This window comes from Capra hircus, chromosome 20 (genome assembly GCF_001704415.2).
Source record: "Capra hircus breed San Clemente chromosome 20, ASM170441v1, whole genome shotgun sequence".
NCBI lineage: Eukaryota > Metazoa > Chordata > Mammalia > Artiodactyla > Bovidae > Capra > Capra hircus.
The window spans coordinates 55,540,368-55,560,240 of NC_030827.1; the positions used below are offsets into that span (position 1 = coordinate 55,540,368).

General features: G+C 40.3%; 1 pseudogene; it reads right to left on the reverse strand.

The window, feature by feature from the left end:
• Positions 12,139-13,206, reverse strand: LOC102174601 (annotated as a pseudogene).

Genomic DNA, 19,873 nt, shown 5'->3' on the forward strand with positions numbered 1-19,873 from the left:
ATATACCCTAATTCATCTCCAATGCCCAGACTCACTGACTAGCCCTTTGCAGATATCCAATATATATATATATATTTTTTATGGCAGAAAGTGAAGAAGAACTAAAGAGCCTCTTGATGAAAGTGAAAGAGGAGAGTGAAAAAGTTGACTTTAAGCTCAACATTCAGAAAATTAAGATCATAGCATCTCGTCCCATCACTTCATGGCAAATAGATGGGGAAACAGTGACAGACTTTATTTTGGGGGGCCTCAAAATCACTGCAGATGGTGACTGCAGCCATGAAATTAAAAGATGCTTACTCCTTGGAAGAAAAGTTATGATCAGCCTAGACAGCATATTAAAAAGCAGAGACATTACTTTGCCAACAAAGGTCCATCTAGTCAAAGCTATGGTTTCTCAGTAGTCACGTATGGGTGTGAAAGTTGGACTATAAAGAAAGCTGAGTGCCACAGAATTGATGCTTTTGAACTGTAGTGTTGGAGAAGACTCTTGAGAGTCCCTTGGACTGCGAGGAGATCCAACCAGTCCATCCTAAAGGAAACCAGTTTTGAATATTCATTGGAAGGACTGATGCTGAAGGTGAAACTCTAATACTTTGGATGCTTGATACAAAGAACTGACTCACTAGAAAATACCCTGATGCTGGGCAAGATTGAAGGTGGGATGAGAAGGGGACAACAGAGGATGAGATGGCTGGGTGGCATCACGAACTCAATGGACATGAGTTTGAGCAAACTCTAGGAGTTGGTGATGGACAGGGAGGCCTGGCATGCCGCAGTCCATGGGGTCACAAAGAGTCAGACATGGCTGAGTGAACTGAATTGAACTGAATATATTTTTTTAAATAATGTACTGTCAAATAATGATAATAATAGCTATTTTTTATTGAGCACTTGCAGCACTATGAGTACTAAGAATTCATGATTTAATCAAACTAATCCTCATATCAAGCTCATGAGGTAGAGCTATTATTACCTTCAGTTTAGTTCAGTCAGTAAAGCGTCTGCCTGCAATGTGGGAGACCCGGGTTCAATTCCTGGGTCGGGAAGATCCCCTGGAGAAGGAAATGGCAATCCACTCCAGCACTCTTGCCTGGAAAATCCCATGGATGGAGGAGTCTGATAGGCTATAGTTCATGGGGTCGCAAAGAGTCGAACACGACTGAGCGGCTTCACTTCACTTTAGTTCAGTCACTCAGCCCTGTCCAATTATTTGTGACCCCATGGACTGCAGCATGCCAGGCTTCCCTGTCCCTCACCCATACTCTCAGAGCTTGCTCAGATTCATGTCCATTGAGTTGGTGATGCCATCCAACTCTCATCCTCTGTCATCCCTTTCTCCTTACATTACCTTACATTACAGATTATTACATTACCTTACATTGCAGGTATGAAAACTGAAGGGCAGAGTTAGATAAATTGTCCAAGGTCACAAAGCTAGGAAATGGAAAAGGTGGGATTTGAAATTAGCCTCTTTTAAGCACTGGGCAATATATGGTGGTAGAATAGTCAGACAGATAGATGTGTGCTCAGTCATGTCCAATTCTTTGTGGCCTTGTGGACTGTAGCCGCCAGGCTCCTCTGTCCATGGAATTTTCCAGGCCAGAATACTGAAGCAGGTTACCATTTTCTACTCCAAGGGATCTTTCCAATCCATGGATTGAACCCAAGTCTCTTGAGTCTCCAGCATTTGCATGTGGATTATTTACCACTATGTCACCTGGGAAGCCTGATTGTAGAATAGGAGTCAACAGACATTTTTTTTTTTTCCCCTCAAAGGGTCATAGAGTATATAGTTTTGACTGTGACCAAACAGCACTATTCAACTTTGCAGCTGTAGCAGGAAAGTAGCCATGGGTGATATGCAAGTGATGCTTTCAAACTGTGGTGCTGGAGAAGACTCTTGAAGAGTCCCCTGGACTGCAAAGAGATCAGACAAATCAATCTTAAAGGAGCTCAACCCTGAATATTCATTGAAAAGACTGATGCTGAAGCTGAGGCTCAATACTTTAGCCACCTGATGCAAAGAGTTGTTTTATTGGAAAAGACTCTGATGCTGGGAAAGACTGAAGGCAAAAGGAGAAGAGGGTGGCAGAGGATGGAATAGTTAGATAGCATCACCAACTCAGTGGACATGAATTTGAGCAAACTCTGGGAGATAGTAGAGGTCAGGAAAACCTGGTGTCCTACCAGCCCATGGGGTTGCAAGAAATTGGACACAACTTAGTGACTGAATAACAACAATAACTGAATGAATATGGCTATGTTTAAGTAAAATTTTATATACAAAAACAAACAATGACATGAATTGGCCCTACGCATGTGGTTTCCCACATCCTGCTGTATGCTCTTTCTTGTATCCCAGTATCATCCGCCTAAACAGAGAATATCTAGAGAGTACAGTCAAGTATTTGACCAAACATAGATTTACTGGACCAGTTATGGAAAAGTAAGAGAGATTCTTTATCAGCAGCAAAAGGAAAATGGTTGCAATGGCATAGTGTGACGACTGAAGGATGACAATGATCACGCTGGGCTGTTCTGTTAGGTCTTGTTAAGTCTTGTTTCCTAAGGAATTAAATTCATTCCTTAGAGTAGCTAAGACTTTTCCATAACATGGTTACGGCCACTACTAATACTGCTCTTAACAAATCAAACCTTATTTCTTTCATCAATACCACACTAAAGACCTTTTGTGCAGTTTCATCTTGGGCCGCATGCTTAGCATGGCCAAGGAAAAGGCTCCAGAACTACTGTGCGGCTCAGCATCCCTTGGCTACATGCCTAGAAGGCAAATTAGGGTGAATGTCAAGAAAGAGTCTCAGTCTATTCCCCACCCATGCAGCAGTCACTTCTCCCAGGACTGTTGCAAACCTTGCACACGTAAGCCTTTGGACCAGGCTGACTGGGGGCTGAAGCCTTCCTGCTGCTGCTGCTGCTAAGTCGTTTCAGTCGTGTCTGACTCTGTGCGACCCCATAGACACCAGCCCACCAGGCTCCCCCATCCCTGGGATTCTCCAAGCAAGAACACTGGAGTGGGTTGCCATTTCCTTCTCCAATACATGAAAGTGAAAAGTCAAAGTGAAGTCGCTCAGTCGTGTCCGACTCTTAACGACCCCATGGACTGCAGCCCACCAGGCTCCTCCACCCATGGGATTTTCCAGGCAAGAGTACTGGAGTGGGATGCCATTGCTTTCTCTGGAGCCTACCTAATATAAAGCAAAATAAATGTAAAGCCGTGTATAGCAGCAGCTCTACAAGAGACCTCCATCTGTTTGATTTAGAAAGGGGAATGTTTGATGGTAGACTCCCTATCAGATTTTCAGATTTCTGAGGAAAAAGAATCAACCTTGATATTTCCTTGTGCTTGTAACACATTCAGTGTACCCACCAGGCAACCCATGCTTTTTGAGTAGAGTTCTAGTGAATCTACCCTGCTCCCCAGCTTCTAGAGCTGTGCTGCCTGTTGACATTGCCTGGCTTGCACCTTGCATCTCTCTCTGTTTCTACTCTCGTAGTCTTTGGGCCCTGGAGCCTCTGATATTTTATTTTTAATGCCAAGTTTCTGCCTGTGCTCTATTGCATCCAATGGACTTCCTTTAAGCATCTACCATATATTCAAGGATTTCTAAATTAATTGCCTAACTGCCTCTGGGCACTTGCAGATTTCATTTCTGAACTGATTTGATCAACCTGAAGACATTTTGTCTTTCCTCTTATTATCTCAGTCCACTTGATCACCCAAGCTTGCTACCTGTCTGTCATTTATTTTCTTGCTCTTCCAATGTGATATAAATTCATTCTCTCTGGACTCTCAATCTTTTCAATTGCTTTCTGATGGGTTTTGTCTTTTCTTCTTGATTTAGAACTTTCATAACCATTCTGACAGTCATGCTCTCTCATCTCAACTGAGGTACTCTCTTTCCAGGTCTTCCCTGGTGCCTCAGATGGTAAAGAATCCGCCTGCAATGCAGGAGACCTGGGTTCAATTCCTGGGTTGAGAAGATCCTTGGAGTAGGAAATGGCAAGTCACTCCAATATTCTTGCCTGGGAAATCCCAAGAACAGAGAAGCCTGGCAGGCTACTGTCCATGGGGTCACAAAGAGTCAGACATGATAAGCATACTCTCTTCCTAACAGTCTTCCTTGGAGGCAGTTTGTCATCTAATCAGTTCTGGATGTGAGGAAACAATGACTCTCACAGTCTCTTATCTTTTAGGTGTGGTCTAGCTTCCCATCTGCCACATTCCACTTCATCTTCATGTTTTTCTGTGTTTTACAACTCTCTGTGTGAATAAAGAACCCTTTAAGGGCCTTTTTTCTAAAGGAGATTTTTAAAATTTCTTGTCCAAACTCTCACCAACAACAAAAAAAAGGGAAACAACTCAGTTCACTGTATATTTAAGAAAACCACTGGCTCAATTTGTACAATTAAGAATTAAGAAATGTCTCACTGTTAGCTGTCAATCACTGTTTGCCTACTAGGGATAGAAAACATAGTGACTTTTTTTAATATAAATTTATATATTTTAATTGGAGGTTAATTACTTTACAATATGGTATTGGTTTTGCCATACATCAACATGTATCCACCACAGGTATACACGTGTTCCCCATCCTGAAATCTCCTCCCTCCTCCCTCCCCGTACCATCCTTCTGGGTCGTCTCAGTGCACCAGCCCCAAGCATCCAGTATCATGCGTTGAACCTGGGCTGGTGACTCGTTTCATATATGATATTATACATGTTTCATTGCCATTCTCCCAAATCATCCCACCCTCTCCCTCTTTAATTCTTTATGTTTTTCTGAAAAGAACACAGAGAAAATCTGTTTAATGACCCAATACATGAAAAGTTTGTTCAGTTACTTGTTTGCACATTAAGGAAGAGCTCCAGAAGGTCCAAATTTTATGGCTACTATTAGAAGCACACAGACACACACACACCAAAATAACCCAAACATGAAGTTATTTCAGACACTATTTTGTTTACTTGCTTTATTTACTTTTTATTTGCAGCACAATCCAAAACAGAGAATATATTTGTTTGCAGTGAATTTTCAAATCACTCTAGAAAAATATTAAATATTGTGCTTCTTTGTTCAGCCTTGTTCAAAGGCTGCTCTAGTGGTTTGAAAGAGACAAAAGACGTCTCTTAGTGAACACTGCCATTCCTCTAGGGGAAAGCTCTACCCATATAACAGCTATTTTAAGATGTTGAAGATGCATTACCACAGGCTGCAATTACTCTGTGAATCCCAATTTGAATTGAAGTATCATCTCTCAAGGGTGTAATCCCAGGGTCACATTTCCTTTTCCAGGCAAACTAAACCATCTCTTTGACTATTAAGTGCTCGACAGGCAATCTCAGACAACAAAGATCCTCTTCATCTTTAAGTAAATAAAATTATCTTTTAAAAAAAACAGGTAGTTTGAAATTCATAAGAACAATAACCTACTATGATAACAAGAGCAAATCATCCGCAAATAATTACTAATCATGGTCAAATGTTGAATAAAGATCAAATTTACTAATGAAGCTTCTTTAAGCATTATGTCTATGTTCTAGATAAATATTATAGAAATATGTCTCTGATTTTTAAAACTTTGAGTGGGCTTTTATAAACCAATAATGCCATGCTTTCATACAGCAATTATTATTTACTACTATCTGCTTTCTCCTGAAATTGTTACAAAGCCTTTAGTGCCCTTTTCAATCAAGAGGACAGACCTGAAATGTCCTCCCAGCTTTTTGGTCCCTGTCTGTGGTTTTTAATTCCCTTTGAAAGATATCGCCAGAGACCCTGACTCTGCCTCTGGTTTGTCCAAACACATTATATGCATAGCCTCAGGGAGCATGTATATTAAGCACAGTCTGGCACCTCATTTTGATTTTGCTCCCAAGTTAAACAATAAATGTAGAGAATACCAGAAAATAGTCCTCTATTTCAATTCCCTTCTTTGTTTCTTCCATCTCTTCTACTGTTAGGTTAATCGGTTTTGTTCAAAAGAAAAACTAAACAATAACTCTCAAATATAAAAGATCACCTTTATGAAGATGATACACCTAGCCCACACAGAGATGTGTATGTGTGTCTTACCTGTGTCTTCTGATTGTGAAGATTTCTTCATTTGGATCCTTTTATGTTCCCCCAGTTCCTTGGAGCTGAGTTCGCTTGAGATACCGTCCCCATTCCCCAGTCCCACAACCAGTAACTGAGGTCAGGTGACCATCTCCTTCATATGAGTTATTGCACCATTTTCCATCTGGCTTCCCAAATCTCATCTTGCCCTCTCTTCCCACCTAGTAGCCATTCTCGACAATTAAGAGAATTTTTAAACTCTAACAAGTTCAATGAGCCTTTCAAAGTCCAGTCTCTACTCGTACTGGCCGCTTCGCCTCTCTTTCTGTCTTGCTTCACAGTCCAAGTCCTGGAAATACTGCAAGTCTTTTTGTTCCTAGAACATGCTGTGTTCTCTTTCCCTTTAAGTTCACAGGTATTATACTTCAGTCAGCCTAAACCCTCTTGCCTCTCTTATTTTTGGTCAACCCCTATCTACCCTTTAGGTCTCAACATAATTTTTATTTCCTCCCATAAATTTTTATGTCTAGACACTTTTCCCCCACCTAAAGTCCTCTACTCTGAGAATTTTTCTATCACAGTATTTTTCAAATTTTTGTGATGGCTTAATATTCTTTTCTTCACATGAAGGTAAGGTCATATCTATCCTGATACCCTTATATAGCCAGAACAACAGATATAACTTAATACTTACAAAATGAGTGACTCATTGAGTAGTTGGGTGGAAAGATGGAGGTATGGATGAATAGATGTGGTTTTAAATGTGTGGAGTTAAGGGCTATCTGAGAAAAGGGCAAAGGCTGTGGAAATTTGCAGTGCCCTTGCTACCATCAGTACATCTTTAAAACATGCCACTGACTTCTCTCACACTGATTTGATACAAGCTAACCTCATTATGAAAAAATGTTTAAAAACCTATTTATATAATCAAGTTTAAAGAAGTGATTTTAAAATAATCACTTATGTATTCATTCAAGCTGAGCTAGTACCTCAGGATAATGAGGTGAAATTTATAGTTTAAGGAATTTACAGTCTTGGGAGGTGCTATATAAGGAACTTAAAATATAAAACAGTATCTTTTAAAGAAATAAAATTAAGTTATAAAAATTCTCCATCATCTTTAAAAAATATTTCTACAAATCACTTTTTAAAAGTCCTAAAATTTTTGTAAAATTATTTTGACTGGAAAAAAAAAAGCATGACCTTAAATTTGAAAGTATTTATTTGCCAAATACTCCATCATATGACTTCTACAAAGATTAAATAAGGTATATCCATATGAGTCAACTAACAAAATAAATGGGAAGGGGACAGAGTCAAGGCCTGGGACCCAGGAAAAATGATCTGGGGAGGGCTGAGGGTAGAATATTGCCTAAAGAAATGTTCTCCTATGGTGTATTGAGTAGAACATTTCATTACAGTCTCAAAGGTTTTGAGCCCCACTGTGTACAATATGGAACTAAAGGCCTAGAAAACACAGCCCTGCTGTTTGTAAATATTAATAGATGTGCCTTCTAACAGTGAGAGGAAGATTGAGATTCCCCAAGTAACTTTAGGAAATAGTTCTGCCATGGTGAGCACTTGAGAGGAAGCACACAGAGCCACACTGCCTAGAAGCATCTCAAGAGGGAAAGCAGGTCATTTCAACAGTACTTAATAGGCTCACAACAGATGTGATTGTATCAGAAGCAGGATGGACTGTAAGAAGTGCTGAATTTGAGTATCTGCAGCTAGTCCAAACAATAATTAGTGCGTTTGTGATGCACTGATGACAGAATGGAAAAGACCTCGTGCATTTTATCTTCTTTATGATCTCCTATAAAGCTGAACCCAGTAAAGTAGAAAAAGAGGAGCCTGAATTCTCAGGTGCTCTCAGTTCAGCCTTCTTTTTCTTCTTCTTCCTCCCCTCACTCCAGCCTTTTTGGTCCTTATATGGCACTCCATGTGTTCATACAGTAACTGTGAAAATTTCTGTATTAGCTTTGGTTTATCTAGGGGTGCACTGGAAAAGGTTAAACAATTCACTCTTGTGGGGAAAAAAAAATTCATGAACACCTATATGTACATAATTTTTATTGATGCAAAGGAGTATGAAGTACACAATTAATGAAAATAATAACACATGCTATATTCTCTTTGTTGTAAATATTGCATAGTCAATTTCAGTTTATTCTCACAGAATATTTCTCCTATTTTTGCTGAAATCTTGTGTCCATAGACATACTATGGTTGTAATTCCACCATGATTTCATAAAATTAGTCTATGAATAAATGTTTGATTACTTCCCAGTTCAGAAGTGGTTCATATCATTGACAAACTAATGTAGCTCTTTCATAAATATTGATATTTCCATTATTTTAATAAGGTTAAAAAAAAGTGTGAAAATTGAAATGTTTGTGACAACTTCATTAATTCATCAATGACATGAAAACTTACTTGCCCAATCAGATAGTAGTTTTCAAATACTGGAAGAATATCTCAATTTGTTGCACTATTCACATGACATATTTAAGTTTAATCTATATTATTAACATTTTTCCATTACTTTGTTAAGTCTAGATAATCATCAAAAAAGTAAATGATATTCTGATGGAGTAAGATGAAGGAGAAAGCATTTGCGAGTTTCTGTGGCATAAATACTCCCATCATGGTCAATTTCAGGCTCCAATATAATGTCACTGAACTCAGAGATGGGAAGATACACATAGCAACACACCATTACATGGTTTTCCACTAGATAGTCCTAATAAACATAGAGAAGCTCAAGAGCATAAAATAAAATAATTATGAAGTGATAAGTCCTGAATATGCATTAACTATGTTTTTAATAGAATTTATTTAATGGTAGATTTATATAATATGATTTTTAATAATACCCATAGTTAGCAACAATGTGGCAAGGTTCCTAAAAATTTAACAGCTAGCTCTCTTGAACCCGTATGAGCCACTCCAGCATAGCACTGGATTATTCTTTATAGATCATTTATCCCTTCTTGCTACTTGTCACAAGCATCATGCTACAAAATGACTGTTTCTTCCTGAAGACCAGTGAATTAGGGATGGGATCTTTCTTCTCTGTCACTGGTCCATGCAGAGCTTGGAACATTATAGAAACTCAACAGATGCTTGTAATGAATACAGATTCATGTAGTGAATACACAAGACATTGAGCAGTCACCACTTTTGAGCCTGGGACTGGGCTAAAATTCTGCTGCAAACCTTTAGCTCTCTTTATTTCCTATTTTCGTTTCATAACTGACTCAGTTTAGCAGAGGCCACCCTTTTGGTATTAACTCATATTAGAAGAAGCTCATAAAAATATCAGTTAGGCAATTTCTGGATTGTTGATGTTCAGTCACTAAATCATGTCACTAAACCTTTGTGACCCCACTGACTGTGGCACACCAGTCTCCCCTGTCCTTCACTATCTCCTGGAGTTTGACTCACTCAGAGAATCATATTAAAACAGAAAGGACCTTTGCGTGCACGTGCGTGCATACACAAAACTAGTGAAATTTCTCATACAGCTGAGTCTTTCTCCAGGAATTGTCCTTGTATGAACAAAGTTGCCCAACCCAATGCCCTTCCTCTGTCCCTGTGATGGCCTGGAATAAATGACAGATCATTTAAGGGGCACAGGGACTCAACTCTTTTGCTTCAATTTGCAGAACAATGCTGCAGGGCAATTCCAGCTCCAGGGCTCTCTGAGGGCAGGGATGGGGGTGGGAGTGGATATGGAGGGGGTCTGCTAAGGTTTCCAGTGCAGCAACACCATCCTCCAACTTTTACCTCCACCCTCCACTTCTTAAGCTCATTCAATTTATGTACACAAAGCTCTACCTCAGAATCTGTTCCTTGGGGACCACGCATACTACAGCCTTCCTTCAATGTCAGATAATGCTTATCAATGCAACCTCCGGCCAAACAATGCATATTGTGAGAAATATCAAATCAAAAAACTGGAACATAACATTAGTAAATAGAATAGATAAGCAATTGCAGTAGTATTGGCAATTGATTTAATAGGACCTTATTGTCACCCTGCTTATTTAACTTCTATGCAGAGTACATCATGAGAAACGCTGGGCTGGAAGAAGCACGAGCTGGAATCAAGATTGCCAGGAGAAATATCAATAACCTCAGATATGCAGATGACACCACTCTTATGGCAGAAAGTGAAGAAGACCTAACACGCCTCTTGATGAAAGTGAAAGAGGAGAGTGAAAAAGCTGGCTTAAAGCTCAACATTCAGAAAACGAAGATCATGGCATCTGGTCCCATCACTTCATGGCAAATAGATGGGGAGACAGTGGAAACAGTGTCAGACTTCATTTTTGGGTGCTCCAAAATCACTGCAGATGGTGACTGCAGCCATGAAATTAAAAGACACTTACTCCTTGGAAGAAAAATTATGACCAACCTAGATAGCATATTGAAAAGTAGAGATATTACTTTGCCAACAAAGGTCCATCTAGTCAAGGCTATGGTTTTTCCTGTGGTCATGTATGGATGTGAGAGTTGGACTGTGAAGAAAGCTAAGTGCCAAAGAATTGATGCTTCTGAACTGTGGTGTTGGAGAAGACTCTTGAGAGTCCGTTGGACTGCAAGGAGATCCAACCAGCCCATTCTAAAGGAAATCAGCCCTGGGATTTCTTCGGAAGGAATGATGCTATAGCTGAAGCTCCAGTACTTTGGCCATCTCATGCAAAGAGTTGACTCATTGGAAAGTACTTTGATGCTGGGAGGGATTGGGGGCAGGAGGAAAAGGGGATGACAGAGGATGAGATGGCTGGATGGCATCACGGACTCGATGGACAAGAGTCTGAGTGAACTCCGGGAGTTGGTGATGGACAGGGAGGCCTAGCGTGCTGCGATTCATGGGGTCACAAAGAGTCAGACAAGACTGAGCGACTGAACTGAACTGAACTGGAACTAGAATTACCATCTTAAATGCATCTTTATGGAAACACAATTGTATATTAATTTAAATAGTAAATCTTATGATTATTGATTCTGCATTCCAAAATAGAAGGTTTTCAGTGTGGTTTAGGAGTTTATTTCAAGGCTTGCATGAAACAAAACATTCAAATCCAAAGAGCTACATTGAGAGTATTTAGTCATTGCATTATCAATGTAGTGTTTGAAAGTTTGAGATGAGTTGAAATTGGCCATACAAATGAAAAATAGCTTAGCTAACATTAACAATCATTAAAGGGTGAAAATGACCTTAATTTCTAAAAAGGAAGGTCATATTCAATAGTTCTGTATTATACAACTCCCATCTTTTGCAATTACACAGGTATCTCTAGACACAGAAGACACTCGGCATGGATGAACAGTTACCACTCTCAGGTGAAAAGTATTTGATGTTGCATGTTTCCTTCACTTAAATCAGTTTTTAATTTCAAGAGAGGGAAAGACAAAGCTAAAAAGCATTCTCTTAAAATTCCACCCCAATTAGTAAGGTTAGAATACTAATGATCACATGCTATAAGGCAACTAAATCTTTTTACAGAGCCACTTTACAGGAAAAGTAGAGGATCAGAGACCTAGAACCCAGTTATTTTTATCTCATGAAAGACACTGCAGGGGCTTTGCATTCTTTAGGCACTAACTGATGACAAGCATTTAGGTAGGTGTAGTCTACTTCATATGCACTCACTCTAAAACAAGTAAACGAGAGACACTGAAATTTTTATGAGAAATCGCATTATGAGGACAAATGTGAAATGTTAATATACTAAAGTCAATTTAAGATATTCTGAGTTACTTAAAATAATATTTCAAATTATTTTTTCATCCTTGACACAAATAATAAAAATATGTTCTTTTAAATTGTTTTTGACAGCTCTCACCCATGGCTTTTGCACGCATCATTTTTATTAACCCACTAAGTGAAGACCCAGTCCCTCTGCATGTCCAAATCCCGCAGGAGGAAGGGGCTGGGTAAGGGAGAAAGCTGAGGTAGAACTATCTCCTATCACTGAACTTGGGAGACTTGTGGGAGGAAAGGGGTCTGTGCAAATCTGTTGCTAAAGGTGGAAAGGAAAGGGAGTATCAGATGAGATCGACAGCAGAAGAGGAAGAGGAAGAGGAGGATGGAGAGTATGAGGGACCTGTTGAAGACCCAAGAAACACAAAGGGGGCGGGGGCTAAGGAGCCAAAGTTAGTGGGAAGTACGGTGCTGGAGCCCAGAAGTGAGGTCCGTTCTGAGGCAGGGAGGCTTCTCAGGTCCCTTTGCTCGTGGCCCACTTGCACCTGAGTTCCTTCCTCCTGCTCCTCCTCCCCAAGATTCTGGCAAACAGGCTGCTTACAAATAGGGCACGTCTTCTTGGTCTGAGTGAGCCACGGGTCCACACAGCGGCAGTGATAGGCATGAGCGCAGGGGAGGACCCTCAGCTTGTCTCCGTCCTCATACTCGTCCAGACAGATGGGACACACATCATACTGGTCTCCCTTGAGATAGTCGTGGGTAGGAATCTGTTTCAGTTGCTCTTTGGTCAGCCGATTCTGCCAGCGCTGATTCTGGAACTGGATACAATGAACTATCACTATGGCTCCCATGCCCAAAATGAACATTGCCAAAATCCCATAGAAAAGGATGAAGAAATAGGTCAAGAGGAATCCATTGTCAGGGACCAGAAGCACCTGAGCTCCCTGCTGGTAGATGAAGAATGCACGCAGGTACTTAGAGCTCTTTTCGCTGATGAACACAGAAGGGATCCAGATCTGCTGCTGGACTTCTTCGTTACTCCCCACCATGTTCAGCAGTTCATTGGAATTCACATTGTGGACCACGGCTGCACCATACCCGGCCTTCTGAGCATGTAGGACCTTGAGGTCAAATTTGCAGTCGAACCTTCGAAGCAGTGCAATGAAAACTGATCCGTTGGCCCGGGCTGGGGGAGGTGGGGCAATGGGGCTGCAGGCGTTGGCTGGCTGAGCCTCCACGAGAAACCCCTTAAGTCCTTCCTGACTCAAGGCAGCCCCAAAGAGAGCTGGGAGGTCTGCAAATTCCATGCTGCCATTGTGGTCCGAAGTCGCTCGAATGAGTCCCCTGACAGGGGACGCTCCCCACAGCAGAGTGGCCACGACCACAGGAAGACAGAGGGCCGTAGGGGGCATGGCGACAGCACTGGGGGAGAGGCTGAAGAGGCTGTGTCCTGGTGGCAGAAGCAGAGTTCTGTGCCCTCCGCTCTTCCTTTGGGTTCCCAGCGGTCCAACCACCCCTACGTGCTACTTCCTAGCTACATGATAGTACAGGGAAGGAACGCCGGCTCCACCCGTTTAGTGGAGCTAGGAGAGAGATATTAATGAATCCTTTTCTGGTATACAGATAAAATGGGGAAGAGCACAGAAGCATAGATGACAGGAAAACTGAAAAGATGGGGGAGTTCAAAGATGTAGGACTTCCAGCCAGGCGGACCGTTTCCTTATACCCTGGAAAAGGGCTTCTGGTAAAGAAAGTCAGGTTGCTTTCTGCCTTGGCTGCTCAAGATGTTGCACTTCCGGTCTTCTCTTCCTTCCTTTTCTTCCTTCCTCCAAGGGGCCGTCATCATTGTTGGTACCTTCAGCTATCGCGAGAGTGCTCACCACACTTCCGGCCGATCAGACGAACTCTTGAGCCTATCTTCAAAGACATCCGAACTCTGGCTTTGCCTGGCTTACTCGATCTCGAGTCAAGACAAGCCAAACTGAGAGGATTCTAGCAGATTATTCATTTTACTATAGGTTTTGTGACAGTTGATTCTGACCTAAGAATGTGTACCTGTATCTACAAGTGCGAGTTGTTTGTCATACTATCTCTCAAACAAGTATTTGAAAACTGAGATAATTCATAAATTCTGCCATTATGATACAGGTAATCAAGGATCATCTGTATTAAAATTTAACATTTTAATCCTTTTATCCCATTGACACAATACAATCTTTTAAGCTAATCTATTTCCCATACCAAAGACAGTATGGAGATCGAAATTAAAATTTTATTTCTTTATGAGGACCAGTTTAGGCTAGAATACATAAACCTACTGGGTGTTTGGACAGTACATTTTTCTAGGCTAATGAAGATGCCTGAAGATTTTGGTGTAGCATTGGATCCATATGACCAAGGAAATAGCCAGAATATAAAATTGTTGAAACTTAAATAGACACTTTGCCTTGTGGCCTCATTTACAACATGAAATGAGGTCCTTTGGTTCTTAGATTTTGCATTTCTATACAACTGTCTTTTTTTCTCCTTAAGAAGTCAAAACTTGGATTAGAAAAGAAAATTATAGGCCACTTTAAATAAAGATGTGCCTCATTGGCTAAGTCAGAAACAAAGGTTTTATTCTGAGCACACAGTGTCAAGTTGTCCTTCCAGACTTGGGTGTTCAGCATCTCACATTACAGTATTATTGTGCCATTTTTGTACATTGGCTCCATTTTCCAAAATATTCTTGCAGACTTATCTCTGTGTTGCTGTATTTTTCCAGTTTTGGACTACAACAGGTTATTAAATGTCACTGTTCCTTCTTTCACATAATCTATTCAAGGTGAAGCACAAAACAGTAAGGTCTAAATCCACCTGGATGTTAAGACAAATGCTAATTTAAACCATTCCTTCAGGATTTTCAAATAAATGTGGAGAAGAGACGAGAGGAGTCCCATACTGGCACTGTCAGCACTAGCTAGTAGCTATCTTCAGTCTAAAACAATTGAAGGACTGAGACGATTTCTTTCAAGATGACTGTCAGTGAGCTTTGCTGACAACCACACACCCCATCCATGGGGAAGTGATGTGGTGCTTCCCCTTAACCTCAAGTCAAGGGAAAATGACGTGGAGACATTTATGAAAACTGAGGCTCAGAGAAAAAGGAGGGGAGTACACTGGGTCAATCTCCATTTCTGCACCCAGAGAAGTTTCCAACATGGGCCAGATTCCAAACATGGGCCTTGCTATGGAGAGCCCTTAAAAGGGATCCCACGGAGCCCTTGATCTGATAGGGTAAGGAGATACCAAAATAGAGGGGTAGATACTGGAATCTAGGGGCAGAGGAAGACTCACAGGTAACCATCCCAGGAAAGATATTGTCCTCATCAGGTGAGCAGCCTAGAAGACTCAGAAAAAGAAAAAAATTGCCAAGGACTCCACCAAAGCAATGTATAAGAGAGAAGGAGTTAGTTTGAGATCATTTGCTGTGGGGGCAGTCAGTGACATCAGATCGCTACTGAACCAGCCAACCATGATTATTCCCTCTGAGACCAGGCTTCGAGAGGTCGATAGCAGAAGCTGACCAGAGCAGGAGGGGAGCAAAGACAAGAGAAGAGAAGCCAGCAGCACCCCACTCCCCCACCTCTGCCACTCGGCCAAACTTTCCAAGCTTGATTTGAATCTGAGCCAGGGAAGAAAAAACTATTTAATGAGTCTGAGATTTTATATTACACCAAACTACATTAGAATTGTGCAGTTGCTAGTCTGAATGCATTTGTGTTTAAGATGATCAAAGACAGAACTGAATCCAGGCTTCTTTAGTTCTAGAATTTAACAATTTGGGAAACTCCTTCAATTAAAAAAAAGTGTGTGTGTGTGTGTGTGTGTGTGTGCACGCGCAGACATACTTATACACAAAATTGTGGTGTCAAAGTCAGGAGCATAGCCTTGGAAGGACATCTGCAAAGAGAACCTGAAACATTCTCCCAGTTCAGGAGAGCAAGACTACTTTTTCCAACTTTGTTGGAAAAGTGTAAGCAAACCTTTTTTTTTTTTTTTTTAGGATTTTCAAAAATTTATTTATTTTTAAATGAAGGATAACTTCTTTACAATATCATGTTGGTTTCTACCATACATCAACATGAATCAGCCATAGATGTACAAATATCCCTTCCCTCTTGAACTTTCCTCCCACCGGAGAGTCTTTTCAAAACTAGAAATAAAACTACCATATGATCCAACAGTCCCACAATGAAGCATATAACCTGAGGAAACCAAAACTGAAAAAGACACATGTATGCCAATGTTCATCCCAGAACTATTTATAATAGCTAAGACATGGAAGCAACTTATATGACCATCGACAGATGAATGGATAAAGAAACTGTGGTACATGTGTACAATGGAATAAATTACTCAGCCATAAACAAACCTTTTTACGAAAAAACTTAACTCACCAAGAGGCTATAATCAACTATTATTGAGATTTTATGAAATTTATGTTAAATATACATTTTATTCACATGTATAGTTAATATATAAATACATACTATCTCTATAAAATTTGTTATATATGAATTTTGTAGCAATAGCATATATATAGAACCTAGGTCTCCTGCATTGCAGGCAGATTCTTTACTGACTGAGCTGCCAGTGAAGCCCCATATGTATGAATACATAATTTTAAAATAATTGTCTCTTAAATAAAGTACAAGTTTATTAGCTTAACTTGGTAAATTATTCATCTTTTGGTTAGATAGTCCAAATTAAATTATCATTATTTGTCACCCGTGATCCATAACTATCTCAATCCAGGGCATTTAGCTTGTAGGAGCTATCAAAACTATCTGCCTTTGTATGGCTGCTATTTTTCATATAAGATTTTATGCATATATTAATAATTTCCATAATTTCAGCATTGCTTAACTCTACCTTTCCCAAAAGAATATAAAGCTCTACTCCCCTTCCTCTTTTCTAGTTAGTAATGGCCTTCTCAGAAAAGTTTAAACAAAAGAAAATGTGTCATATAGAACAATAGATCCCCTTGATATGGTATCAGACAATCTGGTCTCCTGTATAAACCTTCAAAACCATATTGTGTCCTTCCAGTGCGGGAAAACAATTAGTCAATTCAATGGTGGAAAAAGAGTGAAGTTGTTGACAGGCATTGCATTATTTAATCAATTGGTGATCATATGTATTTTTTTTTCAATTTTCAGCTCATCCATACTGCAGACAGAGACACAAATTTATTTATTTATCACCTATTTATTGAAATAGAATCATCAATAAACCACTCAAGTTTGTAAAAATAAATGATTTTTCAGAGTTAAAAGATAAAATATGTACTAAGCGTGAATTATTTGAACATCTTGGCTGCCATCTTTCTTTGTAGGTTTTCATGGTCTCTTGACCACCACCCTTTTTTCCCCATCCATTCTTTTGGGCAAGATTCTGCATCTTCTAGCTTGTAAAGGATAATTTACCTTTAGAAGGTGGAGCTATTGAAGAGAATAAGAAAAAGGAAAAGTAGGAGTTAAAGCAGGGTCCAGGTTCCTTGCCACCTTGACATTCTAATATCTACAAACCCTCCACAGTACTACTTCCTAATTTTCCAGTCTCTGACCATCCCTGTCATCTTTCTATCTCACTCTCTAGATCTTTAACAGTCACACCATCTTGCCACTTTTTCCCCTCTCTTCCTCATGCCCCTGGCCCCATATCCTCTTTTCTCCTCCTCAACTTTTACCCTGGTCAATCATTATCACTCTTTCCTTGCACATACCCTCAATTCCCTTGCCTTTCTCTTTTTAGAATATGTCTGAGCAAACTACAGTCTTGCTGCATGTCTTCCCCTGTGCTGCTGATCATGGGTAAAAAAAAAAAAAAAAAAAAATCTATCTGGTCTAAATGTATAATCACTACCACTCAAGTAATACCAGCTTTTTGAAAGGGTGCTGAGGAGCTGTTCCCCTTTTATTATTAATGACATAGTGGTTTCTCTAATAAATGTAGCACCCTTCCCCTTTGGGAGAATTGTCTAACCTGTTTGTAACATCCCTTCAAGCGCTCTGTCATCAGCAAAAGAGCCCCCCATGGGATGTTGAGCCTGTTCACACAATGGCCCATGGCACTACATATTTCTGGAGATGGTACTGAGCCAGGTGACTAGCCTCACATGGTCGCAGTGATCAGAAAAGTCTGTATTGACCATATCTGCACTGAACACAAGAAGCAGTAACACAGAGAATAAGCCTCATGAAAAATTTCATGATTTAAGAGGACCACTTCAAAGACCTTGTCCTATTTCAAGAGAAACTTGACTCAGCTATTTCATTTTCCCAGACCAAACTCCTCCATTCTTCTGGTATTCATTTCATCCCTGATTTTCCCTCATCAAACCTCCAAAACTGCCTACAGTTTTACTTTCAACCAACAACTTTGCTTCTTGCCACTCTGAGAAAGGGAATAGCAATCCAGGAATTTTCACGTGTTCCCACATTGCAAATACCTGTTTCATGGCATCTGTGTCCAAATTCTGCACCTAACATTCTTCACAGGGCTTCAGAGATACCTTCATGCTTCCAGGTAAAACCCATCCTAACCCTGTCATGAGATCCTATCTGTTTGTGCCTCCTCAAGGTCATTGCTTGAACAGTTCTCCCTTCTCCTCAAAGCCATTATTTCCCCCCTTATATTGGATCAATCATTTTAGCCTATCAACATTTCTTCCACTATTGAATAAATATGAATGAATGGATAAATGATAGAGTTTTTTTTTTATGTAAAAATGTGTGCTCAGTCATGTTTGACTCTCTGTGACCCAGTGGACTGTAACCCACTGGGCTTGTCTGTCTATGGAATTTTCCAGGCAAGAATACTGGAGTGCATTGCCATTTCCAACTCCAGGGGATCTTCCCAACCCAGGGATCAAACCTGAATCTCTTGCATCTCCTGAATTGGTAGGTGGATTCTTTACCACTGTGCCACCTGGGAAGCCTATGATAGAGATATATAATAGATTGATAGATAGATAATAGGAAGATAAAACAAAAATCCTCTTTTGACCTTCCTTTCCTTGCTACCTGTTGCTCTCTTTATTTACTTTTTGCTGTTGTTGTTGTTATGGCAAAGTTCCTTGAAAAAGACCTTCTTTAACTTACTGTTTCTAAAGTTTCTCCTCCTTTTCTGTTGCACCTTCTTCAATCATGCTTTGTCTCATTACTCTACCGAAAATTCTTTTCACAGTAACTTGTTGTCTCCATGGGTTCCCTGGCAGCTCAGCTGGTAATGAATCTGTCTGCAATGCAGGAGACTCCAGTTTGATTCCTGGGCCAGTAAGATCCCCTGAAGAAGGGATAGGCTACCCACTTCAGTATTCTTGGGCTTCCCTGTTGTCTCCCACCTGCAATGTTGGAAACCTGGGTTTAATTCCTAGGTTGGGAAGATCTCCTGGAGAGGGGCATGTCAACCCACTCCAGTATTCTTGCTAGAGAATCCCCATGGACAGAGGAGGCTGGTGGGCTACAGTCCATGGATGGGGTTACAAGGAGTCGGGCATGACTGAGCAACTAAGCACAGCACAGTGGTCTCCATATCACTAAACCCAGTGCTCATTTTTCAGCCCACATCAGACTTCATCTGTAAGAAACATTAACCCAATTAATGGCATCCTTTTCCTGGAAGCACTTTCTCCTTTGTTCTCCAGATTCAGTACCTTCATCGTATTTTCTCACTGTCTCCTTGGCTGCCACTTCCTGTCTCCTTTGGGTTTCTCTATTTACCTCATGTCTAACTGTTAGAATGCCCAAAGTTCAGGCTTTGTCCTTATGTTGTCTGCATTCACTGCCTTAATGATCACAACCAGTTTCATAAATTAAAATACCACCTATATGCTCACAAATTAATATCTCTTGCTCAGTTTTCTCTCCAAAATCCAGACTCAAATCCATATAGCCAGATGCCTGCCTGACCTATCAATTTTAGTATATAGTAGGCCTCTCAAACAGAATATATTCAAAACTTAGTTTCTAGGATTCATCTCCAAACAAACTCATTCACAATGTTTGTTATCATAGGTAACAACAATTCAATTCT